Source organism: Eucalyptus grandis, chromosome 10, assembly GCF_016545825.1.
Source record: "Eucalyptus grandis isolate ANBG69807.140 chromosome 10, ASM1654582v1, whole genome shotgun sequence".
Lineage (NCBI taxonomy): Eukaryota > Viridiplantae > Streptophyta > Magnoliopsida > Myrtales > Myrtaceae > Eucalyptus > Eucalyptus grandis.
The window spans coordinates 21,069,678-21,082,813 of record NC_052621.1 but is presented as its reverse complement, the minus strand read 5'-3'; the positions used below and the strand labels follow the sequence as shown (position 1 = coordinate 21,082,813).

Sequence of the window (13,136 nt, the reverse complement as noted above, 5' to 3'; positions counted from 1 at the left end):
ATTTAAATCTTCTGAAATATCAATTCGAACCCATCCGTTACTGCAGCCCAATGTAAATGCAAATTAAAAATAAATGCACCTAAAATTATATGCTAGGCAATTAACTATTTTTTTAAGGGATAAAATTAACCCCTAATTTTCTATGTAATAAATAAATGAAGGAATCACCAAAATTTACCTGTCAACAATTTAATACTAATTAATATTGATACTAGATAATTCTAAGTTTAATCTAACTTTTGTTTTGTTTTATTTTTCAGGGTGTACATCGGTTTATGACACTTAGCCAACAAGGGAAACTTGTTGAGCTTGATCCAAAAATCACGCGTACATTCAAAAGACGACTAAGAGAACGGAGAAATCATGCTAAGAAGATGGCGGACGGTGAGAATGAAAATCCACATAAACTCTTAAGAGATTATGTTGCACCAACAGTTCAAGGCACCACATCATCAAAAGACCTGCAATTCAAGCAAACAACTTTGAGATTAAGCCGTCTCTCATTCAGATACTTCAATAATTAGTGTAATTTAGTGGGCTACCAAGCGATGATCTAAACGCTCACATCGTTACTTTTCTTGAAATCTGTAACACCATTAAATATGATGGAGTTACAGATGATGCTATTAGATTGAGATTATTTCCATTCTCTCTTAGAGACAAAGTTAAGAGTTAGCTTTCTTCTCTTCCTACGGGATCAATTACTACATGGAATGATATGAGTCAGAAATTTCTTTGTAAGTTCTTTTCATCTGCAAAGTCTGCAAAGATGCGTAACGATATTACTAATTTTATGCAAATGGATAATTAATCATTATATGAAGCATGGAAAAGATTCAAATAATTTCTTAGGAGATGCCCATATCATGGACTACTCGTATGGATGCAGGTACAAACTTTTTATAATGGCTCTAGTACAAATCTTTGATCTATAATTGATGCAGCTGCAAGAGGAACTCTAAACAATAAAACACCAGAAGAAGCCTACAATCTATTAGAGGAGATGGCGTCCAATAGTTATCAGTGGCCTACTGAGAGACTATCAATGCGAAAAGCTAGCGGAGTTCACGAAGTGGATGCTTTTGCTACAATTGCTGCACAATTTTAAGTACTTAACAAAAAGCTAGATAATATTAGTGTTTCAGCCATGAAAATTCAAAATTTGACATGTGATTTTTGTGGTAGAGGACATGTTAGCACCGCGTGTTAGGTTGGTAATACTTTTAAACAATTTAGTGAAAATTCGAAATTTGTTGAGAATTTTAACAAGTCACAGAATAATCTCTACTTGAACACGTACAATCCGGGATGGCGGAACCATCCAAATTTTTCATGGAATAAGCATAATGTGACGAGACCACCGGGATTCAAACAACCAGAAGAGACAAAGTCAAATTTGGAAGATATAGTCACAAAACTTGCTAACACGACTCATGACTTCATCAAAAGAACAAATGTGAGATTTCAAAACCAAGAGGTTTCAATTAGAAATCTGGAGATGTAAGTGGGTCCAGATGTAAGTGGGTCAGTTAGCAAGCATGATGTCAGGGAGATAACAAGGTTATTTGCCGAGCAACACAGAGAAAAATCTAATTGAAAACATAAAGGCTATTACCTTGAGAAGTGGTAAACAAGTGGCAGAAGAATATGTCAAACAGGAGATTTTCAGAGTTAAGGAAGATGTGATCAATAAACAATCAAATGAGACAAGCAAGAGTAAACTTTTTCCAGATAATCCCAACCCATATATGCCGCCAATTCCATTCCCTCAGCAATTCAGCAGCACAAAAAAGAAAGCAATTTTCTAAATTTCTTGATGTATTTAAAAAAAAATTGCACATTAACATTCCTTTTGCAGATGCTCTAATGCAAATGCCTAGTTATGCAAAAGTTTTGAAGGAGATTTTGGCAAACAAAAGGAAACTGGAGGATTATGAAACTGTGAAGTTAAATGAGGAGTGTTCAGCCATCCTACAAAACAAATTGCCTCCAAAATTAAAAGATCCAGGGAGATTTATTATTCTTTGCACTATTGGGGATTCTTACTTTGAAAAAACATTATGTGATTTAGGTGCAAGTATTAATCTAATGCCTTATTCAGTTTTTAAGAAATTAGGATTGGGTGAGGTAAAAGCAACCACAGTGTCACTTCAACTGATTGATCTATCAATTAAATATCTAAGAGGTATTGTGGAAGATGTTTTGGTAAAAGTTGACAAATTTATCTTTCTTGCAAATTTCATAGTTCTTGACATGGAGGAAGATTTTAAGGTACCACTTATCTTAGGTCGGCCTTTTTTAGCAATAGGTTGAGCTCTTATTGATGTACAACAAGGGAAGTTAATTCTTAGAGATCAAGATGATCTTGTTTCATTTAATGTTTTTAAAGCAATGAAATATTCATCTGATGATAATTCTTGTTTTAGAGTTGAGACAGTTGACAAGTTGGTGAATAAGATTTTTCAGGAAAATATTTAAAGATCCACTTGAAGCATGTCTGATTTGACCAAGGGACAAAGATATTCAAAATGAGGAGATAAAGGAGAACGCAAATTTCATGGAGGCAATTCCACCATATTCAAGGCCAAAGACAATTAAATTTGAGGAGTTGGGACAACACATTACAAAGCCTAAACCATTAATTGAAGAGCCTCCAATTCTTGAACTCAAACCCTTACCTTCTCATTTGAAATATGTTTATTTAGATGGAGTTTCTTCTTTACCGGTAATTATATCTTCTTCTTTGACAGATTTGATGGAGGAGAAATTACTCAGAGTATTAAGAGAGCATAAATGTGCAATTGGATGGAAAATAACTGATATCAAGGGAATTAGTCATTCAATTTGCATACACAGAATTTTGATGGAGGAACAATATAAGCTCACTATCCAACCTCAAAGCCATTTGCACCCGAAGATGCAAGAAGTAGTGAAAGTTGAAGTAATTAAGCTACTTGATGCAGGTATCATCTATCCTATTTCTGATAGTTCTTGGGTAAGCATTAATTAAAGAGTGGATAGGAAGATTTTGAAGAGCTCTTGGTGGCCATTCAAAAAACTTGCCCAAAAGTAATTTAAGGAATTTTGTACTAAGCTCATTAAGGCTTAAAGGAAACTTGAAAGAGAAACCCTCTTTCTATCACTCATTTTCAGCACACACACACTCTCTCTCTCTCTCACCTCACCACCACTGACTCTCTACCCCCTTTTCTTTCCCTTCAGCTAGCCACCGTCCATCGCTGCTTGCCATTGCCTTGTGCCTCATTGCTATCTTACTCATTGTCATCCTCATGCCTAACTCGTTATTCCATCGCCTTGCTGTCCTCTATCCAGACCATCGCCACCCACCGTTGCCATTGCTATCCATCGTCGTGATGTCACCACCACCACCCAAGGCTATGAGCCACCGTTACCATTGGTGCCCTCATCGCCATCTCACACCGTCTCCTTATCGCGCGCCTCACATCGTCGTCCCACTGTCCATTGCCATGAGCCACGTGCTGTTATCGCCATCGCCGCTTGTTGTCGAAGCTTGAGAGTCGATCCCGTGAGTGACTTCCTAAACCTTAATTAGGATGGTAATTATGCTCGGGAGTAAGGTTAGGATTAACGTTAATGATAGTTAGATTAAGAGATAGATTGATTAGGTGATAGCTTATCTTGATAAGTGATAAGTAATGGTGACAGCTGATCTTGATAAGTTATGAGTAATGATGATAGCTTATCTTGATAAGTAATAAGTAATGGTGATAACTTATCTTGAAAAGTGATAAGTATCTATGATATCATATTTTTGAAAAGTGATAAATTATGTCGATAAGTAAACTCATAATGTGATATTGTGTGGAATTGAGGGGTAATTGTTGTTTCCAAAGGTGAACAATGCCCTAACTTCTAGAGTTCGCTGCTTTTCCCACGCCGGAGAAGGGCTCACCTTTGTTTGATATGTTCATTAAGTACCAATAGTAACCTTTGTTCTAAAGTATTGTTTGAAAATAAAACTTAAAAAGGCATAATAGGGTTGATTCATGAAGTATCACGGTAAGATGTCAAGTTTTACATGTTTGCATTAACAAAGGGGAATGAGGTTAGTATGATTATTTTGGTGGATAAATAATCAATGGGTGATCACATGGGCTTATTTTATAGCATTTTTGTGGGAAAAAAATTGCTAGTGTATAACATTTGAGCACTAAAAACTCTTGCATTGGCTAAATTGGAAGATAAAAATTGACCTGAGTAGTTGGTGTGGTCGTGTGATCACTTAAATGCTTTCGTACTCATATAACTACGAGGGATAATGCCCGATGGATTTTAGATGCCCGGCGGAGGTTCAAATGTCGTTCTTAGATGGATTTCGAAACAATGCTCTTAATTGAATGCAGTTTTCAAGTGAGGTTGAGACGTTGTCATGCTCGATGAGACGAGCCGATACCCAGTTATGCCGGAAGACCATCGACGTGAGTGTCGGTCATGGCCGAGAGCGATCGTAATAATCTGGACTCATGTGGATGCATTGTGCATATAAGTGATAATGGTTGTGTCTGGATTATTATTCAAATTTGTCATGTGCCTGTTGGAATTGTAGACTCGCGTGGAAAATTATTTATGTAATTATTGGATATGTTGTTAGAGCGTTGTATGGTGAGTCACTCATTTCATGTTTATAGATGATGCAAAGCAAAGGCTTTGCTATTGATCTATCATCGACAATTAAGCCACATGTATAGGGTGTCTCTGAGACGAAGTACTCTCATATGTGAGGTTTTGGGAGTTTACTTACTAACTTTTCTCACTTGTTGTGGTTTAAATTTTTTTTCAAGCCTTAATCATGGCTAGTCCTTTCTGTCATTGACTTGGAGTCGGAAATAGACCCGGACCTGAAGCCCGATCCCCCGAGCCATGATACTACGATGTGGACGCATACTAGGCATGTAGGGGAAATACCACTTTTTGAGGTCGCTCTCATAGAATAAATGAGCTAAGCTAACCTGCAACCCTTTTTGGTAAATTGGAAAGAATCCACACTGCGGATGTGTAATTAGTAAACTTCTAATGTACTAATTTGATGTATATATGTATATATGTATATATGTATGAAAGTGTTTGTGTTGATATATTTCCTTATTATCCCTATTGGTGTGTATGATTGGATGGGGTTGAGTCCGCTTCCGCTTGCATTTTATCAAAAGATAAATTGAATGGGTCAATGCTGCCTCCTACGACGTCACAATTAAATGACCAAAGGAGAGAAGGGATGTCACATGCTCGAGGGTCAAGGTATGACCGTTTCAATCATATTCTATCCCTCATTTCATAATTATCCATCAACATCCACCCTCATACACTAATGTAGAAGAAATGCTTGGAAAGGGATTCCAAAAGATAACGTTAACTGAATGATGAAGTTCAGATTACAATATCTTGGGCGCCTATTTATGGGAGGCCACCATTTAAGAGATAATCAAGTAACTAAAATCAAATAACATAATCAAGAAAAATATATTGATAAAGATGAAAGTTTTCAAAATGCCACTAGAAAATTTGCAAAACGTGTTCAAAATCTTTGACATCTAAAAAATATGGGAAAACACATGAATTTGAAATCAAATATCGTAATTCATTTACAACTTCAAAGATTCTGCAATCTTCTTTGATTTGTAAGACCGCCTGCTCTTTTAATGCTTGAAGATTTTCATATAAGCATTTTCCCATTGTTCTACATCTATCTCCTCCACTTCAAGAGAACTCAACCCCGAGTTATTGTCAAGATAGAGGGGAGTACCTGGAGAATGATACTCAAATAAGTTTTCTACATTGAATGTTGGGTAGATGTTGAGGTTACCTAGAAGATTAACAACATAGGCATTGTCAATGATTTTCTTCATAATTCGACAAGGGCCAACTTTCTTGTTCTTTAGCTTGTTATATGTACCGACAAGAAAGCGTTCCTTGCGGAGGTAGACCATTACTTCGTCACCCTCAACAAATACTTTTAAGCGACGATGTTTATCTGCAGCAGCTTTATAGACGGCAGTGGAAGCTTCCAGCTGTTGCTTCACACCCTCTTGTATCTCCTATAATTTTGTTGCTAAGTTCTCAGCCGCAACATTATACTTTGGGCAAAGGAACGAGGTCCAATGTCTGTTGTGGCATCCACCTGTAAATGACCTCAAATGGAGACTTGCTCGTGGAACGGTTGACAGTGTTGTTGGAAGCAAACTCAACAAGAGCAAGATATAGGTCCTATTGCTTTGGCATGTCACTATAAAGGCATTAAATGATAATTTCCATAATACGATTAACGACTTCAATTTGACCATCGATTTGAGGATGAAATGAGCTATTATATTGTAAATCTGCCCCGAATAAGCGTCAGAAGGTTCTCCAAAAATGACTAAGTAATTTGGTGTCACAATTGGAAGTAATAGTTTTGGACTCACCATGCAATGAACTACTTCTCAAAAAAATAAACTCGTCACATTGGAAGCATCAGAAGTCTTTTTGCAAGGGATAAAATGTGCCATTTTGGTAAACCTATCCACTACTACAAAAACAGAATCCATACCTCATTGGGTTTGAGGAAGCCCCAACATGAAATCCGTTAAAATATCTATCCAAGATCTAGAACGAATAGGTAGAAGGGTATAAAGACCAGTGTTCAGAGAGTGGCCTTTGGTAGTCTGATAGATGTAGCACTTTTTCACAAATCGTCCAACGTTCCGTTTCAATTGAGGCCAATAGTAACACTCTTCAATTAAGGCGATAGTCTTGTATCGCCCAAAATGTCCTTGAGGGAGCCACCATGGAGCTCTTGAATTGATTGTTCCTGTAAAGAGCTGCAAGGAATGCACAACTTACTGCCAAAGAACAAGAATTTGTCTTGAATGATCATGTCGCCATCACAACCTGTCGTAGAACACTTCTCCCAAATGTCCTAAAAATCTTCATCATCAGCATAAAGGGCACAGAGGTGGTCAAAGCTCACAACGTTGGTGGGCATGGTAGCGAGTGTTACAGCACGACAGCTAAACGTATTAGTGACTTTGTTCAAGTTGCCTGCCTTGTGTTGAAGCACAAAATTGAATTGCTCCAAAAAGGAGACCCAACATCCATGCATTTGATTTGGATGCCTTTAGCTCTTAATATACTTGAGCGTTTAATGGTCAATGTTAAGGACAAACTCATATTGATAAAGATAGTGCTGCCAATACTTGATGGCATGTATTACAACAAAATACTCATGTTTATAGGTAGACCATCGCCTACAGACATCATTAAGTTTCTAGATAAAATAAACAACATGCTTACCTTCCTCAGAGAGAACAATGCCAATGCCTATGCTAGAGGCATCACAGTCCAGTTCAAATACCTTTTCAAAATTTAGGAGCATCAGTGTTGGTACCATGGAAAATTTTTCTTTGACGAGAGCAAAGCTAGCTTCTACTTCATCACCCCAATCAAATTTTCCTATCTTCAAGCAGTCGGTAATCGAGGTCATAATAGAACTAAAATTTTGCATAAAGCGTTGGTAGAATGTCGTAAGCCCATGGAAACTATGTGCCTCCCCAACAGTTTGAGGTGTTGGCTAGTCGCGGATGGCAGCCGCCTTCTTTGCATCAACTTGAAGGCCTTATGCTCTGACAACATACCCCAAGAAGCGAAGTCAATCAGTGATGAAGTTGCATTATTTTAGATTAATGTACAATTGGTTTTTCTGCAAGGCTGACAAGACATCCCTTAAATGCTCCATATGTTGCTAGTCATCTAGACTGTATATGAGGATGTCATCGAAATAGACCACCACAAACTTACCAATGAAAGGTTTGAGGACCTGAGTCATCAAATTCATGAAGATGCTAGGCGTGTTGGTGAGGCCAAACGGCATAATAAGCCATTCATACAAATCTTCACTTCTTTTAAAGGTCGTTTTGCATTCATCACCGGTGTCTACTTTGTGGATTGATATTTGTAAAGACCTTCAATCCCACAAGCCAGTCCAGCATGTCATCTAGGTGAGGGATTAAGAATCGATACTTGATAGTAAGCTAATTAAATGCACGGCTATCAATGCACGTATGCATGCTTTCGTCTTTCTTTAGAGTGAGGAGTGCGGGAGTTGCACAAGGGCTTAGCCTTTCATGCAAGAAGCCTCTTCGAAGTAGTTCTCCCACTTGGTCTCATAAAATCTGGTTCTCCTTTGGATTCATCCGGTAGTGCAGCAAATTAGGAAGGCTCCCTCCTAGAAGAATGTCAATCTCATGTCAAATATTCATCAAGTGAGGCAATCCGACAGGTAGATTTTTCAAGATAAAGTCGCTAAATGCTTTCAACAAGGGCTGAAGAGCCTTATGAACGAGAATAATAGCTTGTTGATCATCTTTCTCCATAATCATGTACATGCCCTCACGTTTATAGATGTCTAGCATAATGCCTGCACTTTGCTTCTTTGGGGCTTGGGGAGTGTTACTTTTTGGCTTTAAAGTAATTTTCGTCCTTTTCCACATAAAAGAGTAGGTGTTATCTCGAGCCCCGTCGGTGATGTCAACATCATATTGCCATGGTTGTCCTAGCAGGACATGGTATGCATCTATCTCCACTACATCACAAATAATGGTGTTCTTATAGGACTTTCTAATTGAAATAGGTAAACGACATACTTACGTCACCTTGAGTTTTGCCCCTTTACGAATCCACGCGATTGTATAAGGGGAAGGATGTGACTTCGTCTTTAGCTGTAAATGGTCTACCAAGGCTTTGAACACTATGCTCTCACAACTTCCACTATCGATGATGATATCGTAGACTTTGCCGTTGACAATACAATGGGCATGGAAAAGACCATCCCGTTGCGTGTCCTCTCTTCACAGGGCAAGCAATAATCGATTGATAATGTAGTTGACATGCTCGCTCTCTTCATGCTCCACTTCTTTCTCATCAACCCAGTCATTTTCGTAAATGTCGTCATCGTGCTCGACAACATTGGCCATCTTCCGCAGTAGGTAGTCACTCGAACGATGTCCCAGTTCGCTACACTTGTAACATTTGATTGGTGGTGGCTTAGCGTATGGGTTTTGGGCACTCTGATTAGCGTTACAGTTATTTACATTGACTAGTTCCTTGGGTGCCCCAATAATACTCCCCAGAGTTCAGTTTATAATGCTGGTTTATTGGTTGGAAGATTTTGGAATAGCTAGTTGTCTCCCCTTTCAAAATGATCCCTGAGAGGAATAATTGTTAACTCGATTAATGGGGCTAGTTCTCTCCAATAGCATTTTGACTTTTTGGGTCATTTCTTTAGCATCCTCAATAGAGAACAAACGATGTAGTGAAACATAGTCTTGAATGTTAAGTCGCAAGCCATTAATGTACCAGGTGGTCTGTTGTGCCTCTAACTCAGCTAGGTTGTTGCAAGCGGAAAGTTGGAGAAACTCCTCCGTGTAGGCTTGGACCAATTGGCTCAGCTGCTTACAATTCTAGAATTGTTAAAATAATAATTGTTCATAATATGTTAGGAGGAACCGAACCTTCTACATTTCCTTCATCCGATTCCACATTCGGATGGGAGCTTTTCCTTGTCGACGTCAGGTCAACTATGTTTGCTCCCACCACGCTGAGGAGCTGCCCTTCAACTTGTATGCCACCAATTTTACTTGGTGGTCCTCTTCGATCTCCACAGTATCAAAGAATTTCTCAACTTCCCAAAGCCAATTTGGAAAGTTTTTGATATTCAAATTGCCATTGAAGGTTGGAAGGTCAACCTTAACTTGATATTGCTCGGGGTCTCGTTGGTATCGCTCGTTCCAGTGACCTCCACAAATAGGTTTGCCTAGGAACTCTCCTTCTTCTTCGGAGTCCTCGACATAGGCTTGTCGTCTCTATCGAGGATTTGCCCCCACGTTCCGTAGCTGCTTCCGAGTCTCGAGCGGCCTGGATACGTTCTGCTGGAAGATTACTAGGTATAGGGTTCATAGACAACTGCTAGATGGCGACAAGTAATGCTTGAAACCTCCATTCGATTTGCTCCGTGAATTGGTTGAACTCAGCCCATGTAATAGGCTCGTTACCAGGTATGAGATTGTTGATCACCTTTCTCCATAATCATGTACATGCCCTCATGTTTACAGACATTTAGCATAATGACTGCACTTTGCTTCTTTAGGTCTTGGGAGTGCTAATCTTCTGCTTTAAAATAATTTTCATCTTTTTCCACACAAAAAAGTAGGTGTTCTCTCGAGCCTAGTGGGTGACATCAACATCGCACTGCCATGGTCGTCCCAATAGGACATGGCATGCATCCATATTCACTACGTTTCAAATAATGGTGTCCTTATATTGAAAAAGGTAAACGACACACCCACATCACCTTGATTTCGGCCCTTTTACAAATCCACCCGATTGTATAAGGAGAGGGGTGTGACTCTATCTTTAACTACAAATGGTCCACTAATGTGACATCCCAGATTTTCAACCCTATTTTCTACTAAATAAATCGGGCTTTTCATTGACGTGTCTATAGGGCTGTTCTCAAAGCTGATCACTCTCAAGATAACTAGACCATCTGGGGAAACCATTAAGGATTTTAAGGCAAATAGACTTGGGAATTCGACTAGGAATCGGCTACTCGACCGTATTCATCTGCTGAGATTATTACGGCATAGACGTAAATTGATTAGAGATTAGAGATATGTCGGTTCAATAGAGATGCGTGGCTACCCGTGGGTGACACCACTAAATTGGAAAATTCTCATTGGCCGACACTAGACTAATTTTTCTATCATTTTAGTACCCTATGTTCGTATTTGAATTCTCGAGATTTCTACGACAATCGAGAGTTGCCAATGTGTCAAGTGAGTTCATTGTGGCTCAAAGAAAATCGACCACGAGTCATTTGCACTAAAAAATTTTGAAAACTACCCGGTAGTCTAGGTCACGCTTAAAACGCGCCAAATGGAAATTAACCGCCAATTCAAGTCCGATTTCAGAAATTGAGGATTTTGTCATATCACAATAAATTCTAGAACATCGACTCAATCTCGGAAGATTTTTCTAACAACCAAGACTTTTTGGGAAAAGTCGACTCAAGACCGTTTTTGTTCAATTAAAGCCAGGATTATTTTTTATTTCAAATTTGAGATGCGAGATGGATTCTTGGGTGAGGAAAATTATCAATTGAAGCATTGAGATACCAATTGATTTTATAGAAGCCAAATGAGGAGGAATTAAGCAAGATTAAGCAACCAATTGAAGCTATACCACTTCAAATTTGTGTGCCCCCTCTTCCTATGGTTTTTGGACCATTTGAGAAGTCATGGGGAGTGTGTTGGTGGCTCATTTCCAGCCATGAAGCCTTAGTGTGGTGGACAAGCAAAGGAGGGGACAAGGGTGTGGAATATCAAGCCATGGGGACCCTCCATCTCTCCCTCACCTCTATCCAATTTCTCTCTCTCTCTCTCTCTCTCTCTCTCTCTCTCTCTCTCTCTCTCCCTCTCATTACCGTCCATCACCCTCTCCTCTTCATTTTCGAAACCCTCAAGCGAGCAAGAAGATCAGCAGAAGGAGCTACAGTCGTCGCATGCCTTCACCCGCGCCACCGCTGGTTTCTGCTCCAGCTGACCTCTCGCCAAAGATCCGAGTAAAAAGTCGAATTCCCGGATGAATCAGCGAACGAGCTACCTATCACCGTGAAGAGGACATCCAAACCGTTCCATCAAGCCCGACTTCACCCCGAACGGAGCTGCCAGCCGCCCTGTACAGCCGTCACAAGCCGCCGGTTGCCGGTCCGTCGGTCCGCTTGGCAGCCTGCATGGTTTTGCCTGTTTCGCATTTTTTTTGTGTTTTCTCCCATTCTGACCCTTCCTCCACCCATACCAACCACCAGCAGGGCCCCCTCAACCCCTGAGTGTCGCCACTTGCTAGCCAATCCCTCGCCGGAGCTTCAGCCAAGTCTGTTCAGCTCTGTTTCTCCTTTAGTGACCAGTTTTTCCAAGTTGCAGAGGGAGTCCAAATTTGTGGCTGTTGTTTCAGCCTTGGGACCGCATTGGATCGCTGTGGTTGAGGTTCCCGAGCCTCCTTGCCACCATCCATCCGCTAGACACCGCCCTCAAGCCGATGGACCTTTGTCGCTCACCATTTTCACGCTAAACCGCTACGATTCCAGCTACTCGGCTCAAGATTAGAAACCAAGGACAGCACGGGTTTTTGGTCTTCGAGGCCCATTTTAGGTGTCTTCCCGGCCTCGCTTGGTGTCACCGCTTCGAGGTTTATTGACCGCCTTGATGTCACCTTCACCATGGACTCACCGGAACGCTAAACTGGTGAGTTTTGCTCACTAATCCTTTCTTAGTAGGCTAATGATACTTAAGGGTTGATTAAATTTAATTAAATGCAATTAGGTGGATAGATTAGAGTAGAACAATTAGTTTAGAGCCTTATTAATGCATGTTAGGCAAATGGTTAGTGATATTAACAAGTAGACTTGTGTTATTATTTATTGAACGAGTCTCGATAATTTTCCAGGCTCGTCTTGGCTTCCAATCAGGCATTACGGGCCCAAATTAGATTTATTGTATTTATTTAATAATTTTCGGAATTATTTATTTATTTATTTATTTATTTATTGAAAATTAGGCTGGGATAGCCAACGACCGGGATTTTATGCTAATGATCGTGATGCAGTCCTTTTATTTAATTGAGCTTTATTTTGTGCTTGAAATGAATTATTTGTGAATTTAGGATTTATTTCCTAAATTAAATCATGTTGGTTATTAATTGAAAAATAACCGGGCATCGGTTGATAATACCAAAAATATTTGAGTGGGCTATAGAAAATGTGGGAGTTATGGAAAGAAAATATTATATTTTGGTTAAGGCCAGGTTGTGTACCCACACACGATAAATTTTTATCGGGTATTGTTAATACGAGGAAATAGGCCAATTATTATTTTGATTGAGGATTCTAAGTGTGATGCACACAGTCCTTAGCCGAGAGTAATTAATCGTGTAGGGTTATTAGTCGCATTGATAGACTATTAAAAGATGAAATGATGTATGATGGGTGTGTGACAATGTGGAATAGGGCATGGAAACCACCAGATTTAGAATCAGTTGTGCTCGTTGTGCCATAATTCAGCATT

The 13,136-nt window shown here is 39.5% G+C and overlaps 1 non-coding gene across 1 annotated transcript; it reads right to left on the bottom strand.

Moving 5' to 3' along the window:
- Nucleotides 1–766: 766 nt before the first annotated feature.
- LOC120289301 lies at nt 767–873 on the bottom strand. The gene has a single exon (XR_005547225.1). It is a non-coding gene; the product is annotated as a small nucleolar RNA R71 (small nucleolar RNA).
- Nucleotides 874–13,136: the final 12,263 nt, after the last annotated feature.